Below are 19,719 nucleotides of genomic sequence, written 5' to 3' on the forward strand. Positions count from 1 at the left end.
TCTGAGAAAGAAGGTACTAATGAGAAAAATGGAAATGATAGAATGCACCCATGGTGTTCAATTAGGGTCAGAGGTATCAAAATTAACTCATTTATTTTAATATACATATACAGTGATAGATACAGAAATGCAGGTGTGTATACATGGAGAAGTATACATACATGTATTTCCTAGCTCTGTCTAAATTAAACAGTGACATCCTGATAGTAATGAGCACTCCAGGTGCCTAGATCTCAGTTTCCAAATGCTGTTATCCAATAAAAGGAACCAGGAATCCTTGGAAAAGTAGGTTCTAGGACTGGGTAGAGAAAATGCAAGATGAATGTGGAGGATCTTGTGGTAATAGAAAGAAAGGAAGTGCTAACCAACACCAACAATGAGAATATGCCCAAATACAGGAGCCAACCGGAAAGAGTGCTCAGTGGCCAAAGCTGGAACAATTTGGGTCAAAAAAAATTAAGAAGGATATATTGAGTTATAACTCAAAGAATATAAAATAAATATCCTGAGTCCACACTGATAAAAATAAAAGCTGAATAAACTTGTTATTTGATGGGGTGAAAGGACAAACTGTTTCTTACAGAGGAATTCCAATGACTAAATAGAGAGGAATGAGGGAAATAAAAAATCACCATTGGAACCCTGCAGTGATCACGCTGCAGATGTGTCCCCCGGTAGATGTTAAAATGAGTAGGTGAAAGTCTGAGCAGCAAGACATTTGCATAGTCTCAAAGTATTTGAGACTGCTCCCCAAAATCTGTCATTTACAAGGGGAAAAATAGCAACTTCATAGTGGAGAAACCTGGCCAGATACCACCTTAACCAAGGGATCAAGGTTAATATTACCAGTAATAAGACATATGAACATCATGCCCCCTTTCCCCAGTTGGATGCACTGAGAAGGGCGCATCACTTCTGTGGTATTCTTGCCAACCAAAAACCCGTAACCCTAGTCTAATCATGAGAAAACATCAGGCAAACCTGAACTGAGGGACAGTCTACAAAACACCTGACACTCTTCAAAAAAGTGTCAAGGGCATGAAAGACAAGGAAAGGCTGAGGAATAGTCACAGATCAGAGGAGAACAAGGAGAAATGACATCTGAATGCAGTGTGGGATCCTGAATTGACTCCCGGAATGAAAAAGGACATGAGGGGAAAAACTACTAAATAGTAGCATTAGAGAAAAATCTGTAGTTTCGTTAATGGTATTGTGCCAATCTCAGTTTCCTGATTTTGATCATTGTACCATGGTTGTGTAACATGTTAACATTAGGGAAAGCTGGGTAAAGAGTATATGGGAACTCTTTGTACAATCTTTACAACTCTTCTGTAAGTCTAAAATTATTTCAAAATATTTAATAAAAAGAAAAAAAATTGGGAGACCTTTTGATGAAATGGCCCTGAAGGAAAGAAGAATCCTTTGTGCTCTAAGGAATGGTATGGACACTTTATAGACTGTACACAAGACTTGTAGAAGAACATCTTGCACACCACCCGGGCACTCCTGGACCTACTGTGCTCTTTGGACTATATAGTTTCAGAATCACTGACAGGTTTATCTGATCCAACTCATTTGAAGACATCCTGCTTTTAGTGACGTTCTTTAACTCTTTCTTTAAAATTGCTTTTAAAAGCCACATGTAAGCATACATATTGCTTGTATAAGAATACAAGCATTTTTTAAAGCTATTTTTATTTATCCTTCTAAGAGAGGGATGATTTTTCTTTCTCCTTTTTGTTACTGACTGTGATCACGGGGGAGAGGGCTTGCAAACTGGCAGTCCATCTTCTGATTCCAACTGTTTTTAGCCAACACAGCTTTCAGCTTTTTTTTTAATTGGCTACGTAGAGAGGCATGAACACTCTAGTTCACACACGGTATTTGCTGAAGGCCCCTGAAGGCGTGTGAGTTTTTGACCCCAGGTGAAAAAGCAATGTAATGTAACTACGTGTAATGTAATTACTAAATTACATGTGATTTGCAATGTTTATTCACAATGTTTTTTAGTCATAGCTCTTTTTCTAGTCTGACCAAAATTTCCAATCCTGCTCCTACAGTTCTTTGATTCCTCTTTGGGTTGTGGCCTCAGACTGCCGTTTTTACAATGTTCCTGTTCTTGTCTTTGCAGCATTTTCAGGTGGGCTATGGGTTGCCACAAGACCACCCCACCCCCCAATACACACACAGAGTTTGTTTAGCCAGGACATGCAAACTGACTAGAAGCAGGTGTCCTGTGTCAGTATAGGGTTGGGTGACACCCAAGAGTACCCATTTGGAGCATGTCCCTGGCTGCCCAAAGTGGGGTCTCCCCAGGTCTGAGAAGCTTATTTGTGTTACTCCATACCCCTTTTGCACCAGAAGCTTCCAACACTGGAGGAACTTCTCCAATCACTTGACTTAATGCTTTCTAGTAGGGAATTCTTATCAACATCAGACTGTCTTTGTTCTTGAACCCAACAGCATGACGAGGCCTCATCCTCACCTGAGAGAAAAAGCAGAGTCAGACTCCAGGAGTCACTAGCTGAACAGACTCTCTCCCTCCAGCTTTCTGGTGTACTAGAAAGCCCCTGTCTCTGTGCCCTTCGACTCCTCTTCTTGTTCTGAATTTACCCAATTTCGTTCATGTTATGCTTTTAATAGATCGAATCCATAGATAAGACTTTTGACTCCTTCACCTGCTACAATATCTCTATATCACATCTACTCGGTTGGTATCTCGACCTGATAAAATTTTATTCAACCATGGCTTTCTAAAGCTGAATCTCACAGTGGTTCTTCACTAGGATTGTCAGAATGCCCATGGAGCTTTAAAGACGTACATGCGCCAAGACCATCCTGCAGAAACTTGGACACATCCGTATTTTTTCCGAAGCTCCGTAGGATTTGTGGTGTGCAATCTCAGATAGGATTCACAGGCTGCAAGAAACTGTAGCTTACATAATTTCTCTTAATAGTCCTTTTTTATTTATAAATTATGGCTATTCCACTTAAGACACTAATTCTAAACAGGGCCTAGGGTTTTTGCAATGATAAAAACACTCCTGCTAGAGAGTTAATGTGCCTCCTGGTGACATTCACCACCTGCCATGCAGAGCTGAGGTCCTTGCTGGGCTTCCTCATATCCTAGGTGTACAGGGGGTAGAAGAAAAGTTAATAACTAATGTTCTAAGTGTGTGTGTGTGTGTGTGTGAGAGAGAGAGAGAGAGAGAGAGAGAGAGAGGTGTGACTTTTGGTCCTAAATTATTTACTTTTAGGTAACCAGAAGGAAAAAGGTTGATGTACATTGGCTGTGGCCAATTTTTTCTGCATTAGAAACCACCCAACCCAGGCCCCTAGATGGGCTGAATACTTGTAAGAAGCAAGTGGGACTTGAAACAGCTCTTTGTGTTTTAAAACACCATCCTAGGGTGTTGTTCTGCCCTAACTAATGAAAGCTTCTCTAAGGAAGTTAGAAGAAAACCATTAACTTCTTCTTGAGCATCACATTAAGAGTCATCTGACCTTACCTCTGGGGGGCAGGCCATCCTTTCTGGCATGATTTGACAACTTATCTTCTATCTTAATCATGATATTTTCTTTCTCTATTTTTGGAAAATGAAAGAGCATGAGAATCAGAAGGACTGAGAGTTGAATTCTCGTTCTGACATTTATTGGTTTACCCTTTGGACAAGGAACATAAGCAGGAATATTCATCATCCCCAAAATAGGGGCAGAACTCTTCTTTCGGTGGTTGTGGTGAGGATAACACATCCCCATTTTACAGATAAGGAGACCAAGGCAGGGAAGGATAAACAATTGACTCAGGTCCTGCAGGGTTTGAACCCAGATGGTCTAACACTACTCAGAGCCTGCCCACTCAGTCCTTCTGCAACACAGCTCTGCAGATGGCAAACAGGTACTTACTTCTCACTTCTTCTCACCATGGCCCAGCTTAGAGGTTTCTGAAAACACTGTCCAATGTTCTACAAGTGATTATTTCAATTCTTGAGTTATGCTCTTGGAATAATTTCACCTTTGACCCTAATCCTTGCAAGGAATGCTGGCAACACATTTCTCAGGTGTCCAAAGAGAGAGTGGGTGCACGTGGACTTAGACAAAGAGATTTGCGTGGGCTGTGTCTTCATTAGTGTTCATGGATAATGGGTTTCTTGCCCCCCAAAGGAGGTATTTGTCATCACTGTTTCTAAAAATTAAAATTACTACTTTTAAAACAAATGAATGAATGAATGAAATATTTAATAAATGAGATAACAATGGGGAAGTTCCTGGCACAGTGACTTGGACATAGTAAGCTCTCCATAGTTGCTCCTCAACTTCCTCTCCTTCTCCTTCATTTGGACCTTATTTGCATCTGTTATTTCCTTCCCCCACAAACCAAGGTCACAGTCCTCTCCACTACACTTAATATTGATCAGGTGTTTTGATGAGCACTGTGTTTAGTTTGAGGGCTACAACTAAAGTGCCTTTGAAGAGTGATATGAAATTAGAAAGGATAGAAGCTACTTTGGGTGACAGAATTAGGTCTCAGATGTCAGGGTGAAGTGATGGGCTGATTCTAACAATATGAAATATAATAGGGCTAAGTGTCAGGTCTTTTAATGGGATCCAGGAAATTAACTAGTGAGTGCAGGTTGGGGGAGGTGTTTGGCTTGATAGCTGCAAATATAAAAAGTACTTGAGAGTTGAGCAATAGTTGTATTACTTAGAGCCTCAGTTGCTGTCACAAAGACCTAAAAGAACAATGACTTAAGTAAGATAAAGGTTTATTTCCCTCTTACAGATTGGGAATAAACAGCACAGGGTGAAATGGCAGCCCAGAGATCAGGATCCTTCTATTTTGTTGCTCTGCACCCCCTTTTCCACATGGTTATCAGGTCCACGCTTCAGCCAATGGGAAAGGGAAGAGGGAAGAGGAAGGAGCATCCTTTCCTTTAAGAGCACAGCTGGGAAGTGACACATTTCACATCTGCTTGCATCCATTGCTAGAACCTAGCCTCCTGGCCACACCTTCCCACAAGGGAGGCTGGACAATGTAGTCTTTAGTCGGGTAGCTTATGTTCCTAGCTAAGAATTTTTTTTACTAGGTAAGAAGCGGAGGGGAGAATGGATACTGATAGAACAATTTGCAGCCTTACAGTTAAGTCCTTATGTACAGTAGTATAATTTGGTTGCCAAAGAGTCTTGGGCAATCTTATATTGCATTGATAGAAGTATAGGATCTTTCAGAATAGGAGTGGGAAAGCTTTTTCTGAAAAGGGCTAAGTAGTGAATACAGTTGACCCTTAAACAATGTGGATATGAACAGCGTGGGTCCACTTATATGCATATTTTCTTCCACCTCTGCCTCCCCTGAGACAGCAAGACAATTCCTCTTCCTCCTCCTCCTCAGCCTACTCAAGGTGAAGACCTTTATGATGATCCACTTCCACTTAATGAATAGTAAATATATTTTCTCTTATGATTTTCTTAATAACATTTTCTTTTACCTAGCTTACTTTATTGTAAGAATATAGCATATAATACATGTAACATGCAGAATATGTGTTAATTGACTGTTGGTTATTGGTAAGACTTCTGGTCAACAGCATGCTAACAGTAGTTAACTTTTGGGGAAATCAAAAGTTATATATGGATTTTTGACTGCATGGGGGGTCAGCAGCCATAACCCCTGAGTTGTTCAAGGGTCAATTGCATTTTATCCTTTGCAGGCCACATATAGTTTCTGTCACAAATTCTTTTCTTCTTCTTTTTTTAAAAATCCTTTAAAAATGTAAAATCCATTCTTAGCTCACAGGTTGTAAAAATTAGGCTGCAGCAAGGGCTATAGTTTGCAGACACCTGCTCTACAGCAAACATGGTGAAGAATCTGGAGTCACATCTTAAGATGTATGAGAATGTGTTCAGGGCAGGTGACTAGGATAGGGAAGGGACACCAGAGGAATTCCTAAGAGCAATGATTGCAGGCATTGGTTACATTTAGCCTGGTGAAGCTCAGACTCTTGATGACCTGATCATTATCTTCAGATATTTGAAGGACATTTAGGTGGTTAGCAGAGACCCTTGTTTTGTATGTATCCAAAGGGAGGAATAAGAATCAGTGACAGAAAGCTCTGGAAGACAGACTGCAGCACTGCCTAAGGAAGGACTTTCTCACTATCACTATTATTAATACTTATCATTTGTGGAACCCTTATTGTCAGGCATTGTTCTAAGCACTCTACATCGATGGTCTCACTTTACTCCCAACAACTCCATCAGGTAGGTCCCATTCCTATTGCTACTTAATAGATGGGAAAAAGCAGCAGTAGGAGGCTATATAACTCACCCAAAGACACTTAGCTACTAAGTGGTAGAGCCATAACAGCTCCAACTCTCTTCTGCCTCCTTGCATGCAAATTAAATGAGATAAGATATATCAATAATTTGGCAATGCCAAGTACCTAGTAAGTATTGATGTGGGTAATAATAATTATGTTACTCCCTAGGAAGTACTATGTTTCTCATCATGGTGGTTTTATTTGTTTTCTGTGGCTGCTATAACAAATGACCCCAAACTTGGTGGCTTAAAAAAACATATTTATCTGCTTACAGTTTTGGAGGCCAGAAATCTGAAATCAGTTTCATTGGACTAAAATCAAGGTGTTGGCAGAGCTGCGCTCCCTCTAGAGGCTCTACAGAAGGATTCATTCCTGGCCTTTTCTAGCTCCTGGTGGCTTCTGGCATTCCTTGGCTTGTTGCTGTATCACTCTGATCTCGGCCTCTGTGATCACATTGCCCTCTCTCCTGCCCCCAACCTCTCTCTCCCATAAGGATTCTTGTGATGACATTTAGGGCCCTTCTGGATAATCCAGGGTAATTTCCTCATCTCAAGATCATTAACTTAATCACATCTTTTGCCATGTAAGATAAACTTCACAGTTTCCAGGGATGAGGAGGTAGATATCTTTGCGGGCCAGTAATTAGCCTGTCACAGTGGTATTTAAGCATAGACTGGATGACCACATTTTTTTCTCTTCTACTATTAGAAAAACAAACTTTATAGAATTCTGTGATTTACAGTATTGGTCAATCAGAATGTTTGTCTTTTCTTTGTGGTATTTTTTGTGAGAACAGAATATATTTTTAAGCATTATTTTATTTTAATTGACAAATAATAATTGTATATATTTATGGGGTACAATGTGATGTATCAATATACCTATAGCATATATCATGGAATGATCAAATCAGGCTAATTAGCATATTAATCAGGTCAAATATGTATCCTTTCTTTGTGGTGAGAACATTTAAAATCTCATTTACCTATTTTGAAATATACAATATAAGGTCTGTCTGGAAAGTATACAGCCATGTAATATGAAAAATAGAGACATTTATTGAAGAAGATACAAGAAACATTGTACATAGGACAATGATGCCTCAGTCCCCTTCAAAATGGTCACCTTGGGACCTCACACAGTTCCCCAACATCTCTTAACCTAACCTGTACATGTTAAACATTCTCAGGTGTTCTGCTTGTTGCAGGCCTTCCAGAATGTGGATCACTTTCAACAGATTCTAGACCATCTTTGAAGCATTTGTGCCACATTTTTATTTGCGTTGCACTCACTGCATTGTCAGAAAGCCTTCTGAATCATCCGAATAGTTTCCCTGGAGGATTGTTCAAGTTTAATGCAAAATTTGATGCAGATTCATTGCTCTACTTGCTTAGTCATTTTGAATGCAAGGGCCACACAGTGCACGTGCTCACTCAATGGTGTCTAGCGCCCCACTGACTAGTACAGTGAAGTCATCACTGCTCGCACACGCGCATTCCAGTCCACTCTCCTTGGCTGCCAGGTTACAAGGATCTCGGGCAAACCATTTTCATCATATTAACAATGGCCGGATACTTTCTGGACAAACCTTGTACATTATAACTATAGTCACCTCGCTGTGCAATAGAACACCAAAACTTACTCCTCGTATTTAACTGAAACTTTGTATCCATTGACCAATGTCTCCTCTTTCCCTGTCCCCCACCCCAGCCTCTGGTAACCACTATTCTACTCCCTACTTCTATGAGTTTGACTTTTTCAGATTTCATCTGTAAGTAAGATCACTCGGTATTTGTTTCTCTGCGCCTGGCTTATTTCACTTAACATAATGTGCTCTAGGTTTGGACAGAATTTCTTGTGCAAAAATAGAATACGTGTTGAATAAGGTATGAGTTAGAGATCAAACAATTTTTTTTTCAAGTAGCCAGCCACAGTCTGACACTCTTGTTACTAACCTATCGCGTAGCAACCACGACAGCTGCATTTGTTTCTTGACGTCTTTGGGTCCATCAGTCCATTTGTGGCTTCTGCAGTGCTGCTGCGCCATTTCATTTACCGTTAAAAGTGTATCTTTCCTGCTGACAGATTAAGTCCCCCTCTATTCTTCTTTGTTAATTTTTCTGGCCATTAACTCTTCTACTTATTTTTTTTGTCATTGTATATCTCAACTTAAAAAAATCCTTATTATCATTTTGATGTGGTCTTGGGAAGAAGAGGAAATAGACGGGATTGTCTGCCTGCCATAATGTTCCTCTCACCCTATTTCTTTTTTCCTTGTGATTTTACGTACGTGTCTTTATTGAGATTTTCTAAGTTTTTTGTTGAAGTCATATGGAAGTTTAATTCCAAAGATACATATCTGAGAGAGAGAGAGAGATTCAAATCTGGAGTGTATATATGTGTATATACTCTTTCAAAACTTCTAACAATTTAATTTTAAAACCACATTATCAATTATTTTTATGCCTACCCATGTGTTTTATTGGCTTTATTCCTCATTACATTTTCTTATGTAACATATCATCTCCTTTTTTGAGCTCATGATTCTGGCTTATTTTTTCCTAAGCTAGAAGAGATCTTCAAGTAATCTTTTAAAAAATATTCAAAATAAAGGGTATTTGAGTGATATATTGTCTATGTCTTCAAACATACCTTTCTTTTATTATCTTGTAAAGGCAATTATAGTTTGGCAGCTGGTAGAATGCTTGAGTTATGATAATATTCCCTTAGAATTCTATAAAAGTTGTGCCAGTGTCTTTTAGCATGATGTTGCAGATGAGAAGTATGATGTCAGTCTGATTTTCTTTCCTTTTAAGCAGCCTGATTTTTCTCCCCTACAAGGAAGCTTGTGATTGTTTGTCTTTGTTCTTGGAGTATCAGACCACATTTAGAAGTGTGTATTCTTTCGGTAATCCTGCTGCCCAGCACGCCATGTGATCTAAGGCCTAAAGTCTTTAGCTCAAGGAAATGTTCTTCAATTATTAATACTTCCTGGATTATTGTTTTCCTCTTCATTAATGATCTCATCTATATCTGGAACTCCTCTTAGACTAATATTGATTGGACATTCTGGATCTTTCTGATATATCTTATGTTTTATCTGATTATTTAAATCTCCTTTTCTTCTCCTCTTTGTGTGTGTGCTTTTTTGTGGCATGCCCAAAAGGAGCTGGTGTCCTGCCCCTGTTCAACCTCTGGCTTCTACTCATGTTAGGAACAAACTTCCCACTTCCCAAAGAAGCTGTGGAGTTAGTTCTGTGTGCAGCCATGCTGTGTGGAGAAACTGGCCTCTTTCCTGAAGTCCTTTAATTTGCCTTTAAACTGATGCCCAATGACCCTCATCCAATCCTGATCCTCTGAGTTTGGGATTTTGCAGAACCCTTTTCTGGAAACTTGTGCACTTCCTAAAGGAGTCTGTGCAAAATCATGAACTTATCAGCACTAATGAGCTTTTCCTTACCCATGTCCCATCCACTTTGTTTCTTCCCCATATCTCTGTAATATCTGCTTGAGCAATGGCATCTTTCTCTGGTTCCCAGCATTGCCAGGGATGTTTTGGTCATATGAATGTTTTGGGCAGGAGAAATGAAAGGGAGTAAACGCACGAGCCCAATTGACCATTCCCCAAACCAAAAGCCCCAGTGTGGAAATAGTGGAGGGGATAGACGCATCCTATGCATGGCTCCACCAAATGACCTTCCAGCCTCATCTAATTCAGGGAGGCTTTGCTTTAAAGTCTAAGCAATACAGCAATTAAGGGTTTGAGAAACAACTTTTACCAAAAAGGCCAGAGAGACAGAGTTTAGTTTACTGAGGAGAACAGAGTGAAGTGAGACTTAAATGGTGAGTCACTTTAAACCTGCTGAAGATACAGCAGGAGAAACTAAGATTAATTTACAGCCTAAGTGGTTCCTGCTGGTCCCTACAAAGATCACCGGACCCTTAAAAAGTTGTGTGGCATCATAATGCATTGCCAAACCAAGTTCAGAGGCCTCCTTTTCTGGAGGGTTAGCAGCTGTTCTCTTTAAAGGTAAGAGGGAGGACCCAAATCACCTCCTGAATCCTCTGACAGCCTTGTGATAGGATGCATATGGTCTTAGTTAGATCGGGAATAAACAGCACATCAACGCTCATCGGTAAAAAAATCTTATTTTCACCCAGCCTTACTGATCTATTATTATTATTATTTATGTAAAGAGAGAATGTTTTTTGTCGGGGACACTTTCTCCAAATTTTTAAAGCCAAATGGGGACATCTTTAGTTTCTTCTCAAACGTGCTGGAAAGAACAGGAATGTCAGGCTCCCTCTCGCCTGCAGTCGCTCCCTCCCTCCGCATTCCCCCAGGGACGCCTCCCCCAGGGACGGGCAGAGGCAGGGACAGGGCGCGGGCTGGACGGGAGGGGAGTGGCAGGCTCTCCCGCGGTGGGTCTGCGACTCCTCGTGGAGCCTCCTGGGCTCAGGTCCGGGGTGGCCGCGGGAGAGCCAGCGCCACGCTGTGTGGCTGGGGACATTTCCGGCTGCCAGGGCCCAGCCAATCGGTGACGGGCCCAGCTACCCAGCTAGCTAGGGCGATGACACATGAAATATGATAATTTTCTGCTAAAGAGCCCTGGAAGGGGGAGGGTAGGGAGTGCGCGTGTGGCTGGGAGGGGTACGCGCAGGAGCACTTGCGGCGGGTGGGGGGTGACGGTGCACGGTTCACCCGGCGGGACCAGGCAAGGGAGGGATGGGCTCCGATGCCAGGGCCGGAGGGACTCGCCCCGCGGAGTGGCTGCAGGGGCGCCGCGTGGCTCCAGAGGTGAGCTGCCCCCCGCTGCCGCTGGGCGGGGACGCAGGAGGAGCAGACCGCGCCATTCCGAAGCTCTGGGGCTGCGTGGAAAAGAAACTAACGGGCATTTGCCTTCCTTTCTAACATGAGTCAGGTTAGGAGTTTTGTTTCTTCTCAGTGCTACCTCTTTAAAAGCCAAAACAAAACTGGAATAAACACCATCTTGGTGGCTGAAGTACTTGGTCAATATTTTTCTTTTAAATGTAGGCTGGGGGCTGTTTATCCCCCTACCCCGTTTTTCTCCCTCCATGCCCAACCCAGCCCTTCATAAAAAAGTAAAAACCAAACCAAAACAACAACAAAAGAAATGAACCAAATCGTGAAGAAGGGCTGAAGAATCTTAAAGACTCTAAGGTTCAGGTGGTAGGTTTTGATTCCTGATTCTGGTGGGCAGAAAATATGTCTCGGAACAAGTTGGGGTCCTGGATTACCTTAGAGTTTAGAAGTAGTGTCAGAACCCTCTTTGCTTTGAGGACGTGGCCCCTGGGACTACAAGGCGGGGCTGAGGGGCAGAAGACCCCACTTCCTTCGGCTGCTGTTTCAGGCTTCCCGGCCCTTAATCAGCAGCTAGAGGCTGATGAGGGATGACGTGCCTGCTGCCAAGAGTCCCCTGCATCGTCTGACCCTGTGAACATGTGTGTGCAGAAGTGAAGGAGCACAGTGTTTACATAACATGCTGATTAGTCACCGAGAAGCTCCTCACTGCAATAAATACTTAGGCTTTGCCTTTGCATTTTTCTCTCTCTTTCATATATAGTATTATATGTATGTGTGTATATATATTATACATATAGGTCATTTTTTAAAAAGGAGGCAATAAATGAAATTGTCATCACTGCTTGCAAGCCTGCCCGTGGCTTTAGGCGTGGGGCTGGCTTCCTGCGCTCGGAGTGATAGCTATTCCGAAGTGGTAATTGGTGTACTGTATCTTTAAAAGGTTAAAACCCCTTTCAGAAAAGGTCTGGGCTCCTAGTGGAAAAGACAATCGAGGCATGGGTTGGCTCTGGATTCCGAAAACAGCTGCTGATTAGATTCTGTGTCTGCGGGCTGAATTTATTCCGTGTTTTTCAGCAGCAGGAATTCAAGAGGGATGTTTCTGTTTGGGTTTCTGATCGTGATTTATATTTATTCAGAGGAATAACAGAGGGTGGATCTGTTCCCGGCGCGAGCATGCTCACAACCAGCCGACTCTCCCATTATCCAACTGCCTAGTTTGGTGCTTCAATGTACATGGCTTTTCCGTGTGCATATGTGTGTATACAAACACGCATGCATGCCTGGATGGACATAGGTATGCACAGGTTATTTTTTAAGGACAATTCCTTCAATAAGGTCTTTACCCCTTACTTGAAACAGGTGTTCATGAAAAAAATGCACAAAATCCTGCCTGGCCGGAATAATTCATGAAGAAGGCGCTGGATCCGTGGGTCAGAGAACACAGGACCAGTCTGCCATCCCAAGGCCGAAGGTAGGGGACTCTGGGTTTTTATTCGGCGGATGGATTCCTTGTGCTTTATGTTATTGATTGTGTTTTTGCCCGCGGCCGCCACCGGGAAGTGAAATAGTGAGCTGCGTTCCATGTTGTCGCTGCCTTTCTTGGGCAAGGTGTCCGGCTGCCCAGGCGCAGGGCTGGCCGGGTGGGTGGGCTGAGCTCGCCGCTCGGCCTGGTGCTGGGCAGCGCGCGAGCCTCAAGTGACCCCCGCGCGTCAATCACGGGCGGCGCAGGCGGCGGGGCTGTAACCCTGTGCGCGCCGCGCTCGGGTGCCGGTTGTCAGCCGCGCTGGCGACCCCGCCGCGCCTGGTGAGCCTCAGCTGTGGGCCAAGGCATCGCCTCCTGCCGCACCTGCGTTTTCTCCTGCTGCCCTGACTGTGGCTCCGGGATTGCTCGGTGGACTCAAGTGGTCTCTGTTGCCTGCTTGGTTGAGAATGAGATTCGTGTGCTGCTGGCTGCCAAGGCAGAAGGAGGGCTTTCTCCTCCCCCTTAATCCTAGCCCCCTGAAAATGTTCCTAAAGCACAATCACCTGCCACCCCAACAAAACCAGAACAAACAAAAAACAAACTCCTATTCCGCTGGGGATTCTTGCCTTCCTGCTAGAAGTGCAAGTGCCCCCTCAAAGTTGTGCCCCACATATTACCATCTTTTAAATGGAAGCCTTAATGGTGCTGCATGGCCCCTGATGGGACTGACCAGGCTGCCTGAGGACTCCTGAGTGCGGTGGACCACCCGTGTAGATGGGGCAGGAAAAGCGGTGGTGCTGTAGAGGAACCTGGAGGCCAGGCGTTGGTGTCTGAAAATGCCGCTGGTTTGGTTTGCGTTGGAGATCAGGACTACTTCTGTGGCTAAGCCTCCCTTGAACTTTAGGGGCTGTGATTGCAGGAAGAGGCTCTGCGTATCTGGCCAGTGGGTGAGCAGCACCTTGGCCCTCTTTCTGTTGTGCACCCTGAAATTTCTGGCAGCCCTTGACACTGTAACCATAGCAGCCATGTGCCCCCCTACCTACGTGGAGTGCTTTGGTTTTGTTAACACTGATTTGCGTTCTGAGTGTTGGGAGTGGGAAGGGAGAGAGGGATGGGGAGAATGAGGTGTTTGCTGAGCTGATCTGCTGTGAAATGTTCTCCAGCCTGTGTTTGTGTGGTTATGTAATCCCAACTAATAATCAGACCCTGTGCCCAAGCAGCTCCCCACCATCTCCCAGCCCTTCCCTGGACTGAAGGAGTTGGGTGCTGCAGTTGCTTAAGATGTGTTTATGCAATGAAATGTGTGCTGGGGGCAGGGAGGAGTAATTTGAACAACTTGAATGTGAAGAACACAGGTCAATGATCATGTGTTCCTTTGAAGACTGTGTGGTATTGGCTTTGGATGATTGATGTTGATCTGAAGACCCTCCCACATCGCTTTCAGCCAGTCATCATTTGCCTGAGCTTGCATTTGGTAATTTCACCCCTCTTGGACCCTGGAGAAGGACTCTTGCAGGGCCCTCAGATTCCCAACTCAAGGCAGGAAACAAATCCTGAATCCTGGGTGACAGCCCAGGTCCCAGCTGTGCTTTATACTTCCCACTGAGCAGCCAGTGTGGGGAAGAGTTCCTGTCCCACTAGGGTGTCAGTTTTGCTCTGGGGTTGGGCTACACTGTGGGGCTGAAGAGCAGATCTCAGAGGCTGTCTGAGCTGTTTGACATATGCTCTCTAAAGCTGTAAGGCTTGCAGAGGCTGGACGCCCTATACATCCTCGCATTAAAATATTGTAGGGATTTTTTGCAAGGTAGGAGAACAGCTGTGCCACTGAGATATCTGCAGGCAGGAGGGAGGGTATGTCTGACTCTCTTTCCTTCCTCTCCACTCTGTCTGGTTAATGCACCAGCCAGACACTGAATTATTAGCACTGGCCCCCTACTACACCCCTTAGTGCCTCACTCTAGGGCATCTAGGCAGATTTGTAATTTGGTGGCAAAGTCTGACCTCTTATGACTAAGATTGGGTTTTTTTGCCCTCAACACTGCAGTGGGTTTGCTTTAAGGACCAGCTACTATGGTGTACTGTGTGGCAGTGGATCAAGATGTGCTCAACTGGCACTATTGTTGAGCTGTCTCCGCCCATTGTGTTTTGGTGGTGGCCACCCTCCTTGGAGTGGAGAAGTGTGTGCTGCCTTTGGGTCCTTGCCAAGTGAGCCATTGAGGGAGGCATTTAGTGTGTGAAAGGTACAGGCAAGAAGAAGATGCATTTAGTCTGAAGTCCTGGCAGGTTCCAGGACCCAACTTGATGGAAGATAACATTAAGAAAGCTGTGTGACAACTGGAGAGCTTTTAACTTGTCTCTTGCTTCCTGCTCTTTTCTTTTCGCCCCTCTGTGCTGCCCATCAAGGAAGCCCTGACATGCTGTTCTTTATTCTGTTTCTCGAGAAGTCAAATCACATTTGCCAATGTGCAGATATCCCAGGCAGGAAGGACAGGAAACACTGGCTCCATCAACAGGCCACATGGGCCAGACTCGGCCAAAGCCCTTGACCAATCTGTAAAGTAGGTGTAAACATCATAGCCTTACCAGGTCCACCGAAATATCTTCAGATGAAAATGAAATAGGATAAAAAGCAACATATGATCTGTAGCTGATGAGTGTTAGGATAATACCACAACAATCTGGAACTCCCATTTACACAATTCCACTTATCCAGTTAAGACCTACATGGCAAACCAAGGGAAATGTCATAAGTCCATGAGTTGCAGTTCATGAATTTTGATCATTGGAAGAAATTTCAGATCCTTTTTCCAGTCTCTGCATTTACTTAAAGTTCTAAGAGGCTTGGTTATTAGTCTGTCAAATGCACCTAGCAAATTGGAAGAGACTGATAAAGTACCGTACAAGGGTTATTACAAGTCTTTCATCAAGCATCAGTAAGAAGTAATAGAAATGTGCGAAACATAAAACCTGAAAAAAATTTTTTTAAAGGCACAGGAATTCAAAGCATGGGATTCTAAGACTACTTAATCTAAGTATTTAATGTAAGTACTTCAGTGAAATTTTATATATTTTAATGGGTCTTCAGGACTCTGTTTTGTCACATACTAACTGATATACACAATGGCCCACATGTATCAAGAACAGTTTAAATTATACATTGTGTGTCCAATTTAAGAAGTCATGAGAATTCAAAGTACTCCCTGAATTTTTTGTTTTAAGCATGATTCTTAGAGGAAAAATTGCAGCTCTCCAGGATAACAGAACCCCTGAGGTTTCTAGACAGCCAGGAGCTTGCTGGTCAAAATTATATTACAACTATAAAGTCCTGCTGTTGAAATTAATTGAGAACCTTATGATCTTTTTTCAAAATTTAGCAGAGAACTATATTATTATTATTATTAGTGGTTATGTTCTAACATTAGATGCTAAGGAAAATACTGACAAGGAAACACGTGGACCTTAACCTGTCTTGTGACCATGAAACACACTTAGAGTCCTTCCAACTTGGTGACTTTAATGCTGGAGTTGAAAGAGATCTGATGATGGAAAAGATGGAGCAGGAAAGGTGGACGAAACAGGTTCCAGGTGTCATGGCCACACCTTCATGCTAAGCAATGGTGTGTACTTAGTTCACACTGTGCTCAAAACTGGAAGGATGTCATAGTTACAAGAGCAATGCTAAGCTTGGCCTGACCCTCTCATGCTATGCTCAGTTACACTTTGCTCCGAAACAAAAGCAAGAGGAAAAACAAAAGTGGAAGAAAATGAATGCTGACACTTTTTAAAGAGTGTTTTTAGAATTCAGTACATATGTGGTAAGGGTGAAGACCTAATTAAAAGTGGTGGAAAAGTATTGCTCAGTTTTCTAGATGCATATAAATTCATTGTTTTGGTAACTTATTTGAAGAAATCCTTAAACTTGCTAAAAGAAACTGTCAATAACAGTTCATTGATTATAATCACAAATGCTCAGAATTTTCCAAAGGTTCCATGTATATTAGCAAAGCAATGCTATTGTAATACGATGATGAAAAGGATATTCCCTGAAATCCCAAGGGGCTTGGAAGGCAGAGGAGGTTGGTGGTGGGAAGTGGCTGGACCACACTATCCAGAAGGCTGCACTGCTGGGAGGGCCATAGTTGGGAATATGTGCTTGGGAGGCAGGACAGTAGGGATGGGCTCTTCCAATGACTGTGGCTGTGAGTACATGAGAGATGTGACTCCTCTCCTCATTACCAAGTGTTACGAAATGCCAGGTGTGGCTGGAATTCTTGCAGGAAAGGGAGAGGGGTGGAGCTTTACATCTAGGTGTGCGGTAAGGATGATCTGAGAATGCTCCTCAGATTTGGGGAGCAAAGCCAGGGAGAAGCAGAGGGAGGTTAGTCTCAGGAATCTTGAGATCTCTCTGAGCATCCATGGACACTTGAATCAGGGATTCAGGGTCAAGTTTTTAAAAATGAGTCATGTATGCATAACTGGGATTCAAAGAAAAGCTGACAAATAATAGAAAGAAAGGGAAAAAAATAAAACCAGTGTTATAAATACCTGATATGCTCTGCTGAATCTCTGTCACCAATTTTAGTCTATTTAGCCATTCATTGGACTCCCAGGTTAGGCATAAGATGCTGAAGCTACCTTAAGATCAAAGGAGCCTTGGTAAAAATGAACTGATTTAATTTCAATGGAAGAATTTTGAAATGCTTCTCAATCAAAATTCAATACAGTAGACCCGTGACATTCTCAATGGATACATCTCAAGCCCTTGGCAAATCCTCAAATTTGCAATTTGCAAATGTAGAAATATTTGCATAGGCTTTTGACTTCCTTCTTTTTTTTTTTTTTCTTGAGACAGAGTCTAACTCTGTCACCTAGGGTAGAGTGCAGTGGCTTCATCATAACTCACTGCAACCTCAGACTCCTGGGCTCAAGTGATCCTCCGATCCTCCTGCCTCAGCCTCCTGAGTAGCTGGGACTATAGGTGAGCAGGACGCTGGGCTAATTTTTCTATTTTTAGTAGAGATGGGTCTTGCTCTTGCTCAGACTGGTCTCAGACTCCTGAGCTCAAGGAATCCTCCCACCTCAGCCTCCCAGAGTGCTGGGATTACAAGTGTTAGCCACTGCGCCTAGCCTTGACTTCCTTCTGAATCAGGTTTTAGTCTAGAGAGGAGAGGTCCTTATGATTATTCAGAGATCACCAATTATTTCACTTTCCATCTTGTACTCAAGGAAATAAGTTTCTTTCACTTCCAGAGAGTTTGTGTTTCCCTGGCGCCATCTTGGGGTGGAGGTGCTGGGCCTTTGAGAAGGCTCCCTGATCTAGCTAAGTGACTTGCTCTTGCGCTGCGGCTTTGCCACACACAATTCACATTTGTGCTGCGGAGAAAAAACAGATTGTCACGTGGCATGGCTATTAGGGGTTGTTCACAGATAACTGAAAAAGTGAGTGTTGAATCTACACATGTTGAATCTTGAAGCATCTGCTGGGGTTGCTAAAAAATTGCACATGTGTGCAACCCCTCAAACTCCCCCCACCCCCTGGCCCTCAATATACACTCCATACGCTGTTAGAAACTTCCCCTGACTGTCAGCAAATCTTGATGAGGGGAATTGGGCGTCACACAGCTGAAGCGTCTGGTACAGAACTTACAGTGAGAGCGTCACCATTGAAACCTAAGCAAGAGAAGCAGAATGTAGCCATTTATTTGCTCCATGCCCTCATTTTAAAGATTTCAAAATTTGAGAAGATTCCAGGAGATTAAAAAAACCCCACTATGATTATGGTTGTATTAAATAAAGGAGCCAGAGCAGAATGTACTCTGGAGGTTGGAATCACTGGAGAGATTGTTCCAAGAATGTTTTGGAGTGATTTGGGGAGAAGCTCTGAGGATTTTGAGTTAAAAGCACCACCAATTACATTTGAGGAGATCATCTTTGTCCAGCAACTAGAAAAAATATGGCAGAACCACAGCATTTTGATATGAGAGTTTCTTATTAAATTTTTATGACCTTCTTTTAAAATAATTTTAATAAAATAGCCCCTAGATGCAAAAGAATACTTAAAACTGTATATGAAGGCCTAAAGAATAATAATACAATGAACACTCATGTACTCACCAATTTGAGAAAAAGAATGTCACTCTTAGTTTGAAGTACTTGGTAGTACCCTCCCAGCCACTCTCTCTTCACGGATAACCATTTTCCTGCCATTTCTGGGTCTTATCCTTTATGCTTTTCTTTATTGTCTTTCCCTCTGGTATGTGTATACCTTGTTTGGTTGTGCATGTTTGTGAACCTTATATAAATGGATCATAGTGTTCATAGTCTTTTGTTCTTATGTTTATATTTAGTTCATGAGCACTAGGAAGGCTGCACTAGTTGACACACAACTGAAACATTAACATATCAGTTGGTAAATTGCTGCTTACCTGATCCTTTCTGAGTGCTCCCGTGATACCTCTCCAAGTCCTCCCCTACCTTTCTCAAGGGATTACACCTGGCATAGGAGGGAGTCTGGGCCCCAGCTCTAGCACCACGGCTGGGATCCCTTCCGACTGGACAGTCCCTGTGCCAACAGGTTGTTCAATGTTTCATTCCTAGATTCATTCACATTGTTGGGTGTAGCTATAAATTTTTCATTTTCCTGAACTATGATATTCCAAGGAATGAATAGATGGCAATTTATATATCTGTTCTATTATTAACAAACACTTAACTTATATCTAGTTTTCTGCTATTATAAATAGTGCTGCTGTAAACTTTTTTGTTCAAGTCCCCTGCTGAGCATGTATATAAGTTTACTTAGGGAATATGTATAGTAGCAGGGTTATTGGTCACAGACTATGAGCATTTTCAATGCTACTAGAATAGATCAAAATTAACTTCCATTATGTTATGTGAATTTCACTTCAATAAAAAATTAATTTCCAAACTGTTTAACCAATTTCTTTATCCAGCTGCAGTGTATAATTTTTCTGTAACCTTCAGACCTTTATATTTTGTAGGATATTGTCAGAAATTTTTGCCAGTCTTATAGATGTATAACTGTGTCTTCTCTGATTTTAATTTATATATATTTGATTAGTAAAGAGATTCAGCATCTTTTCATATGCTGT

This window comes from Lemur catta, chromosome 3 (assembly GCF_020740605.2).
Source record: "Lemur catta isolate mLemCat1 chromosome 3, mLemCat1.pri, whole genome shotgun sequence".
In the NCBI taxonomy this organism is placed as follows: Eukaryota; Metazoa; Chordata; class Mammalia; order Primates; family Lemuridae; genus Lemur; species Lemur catta.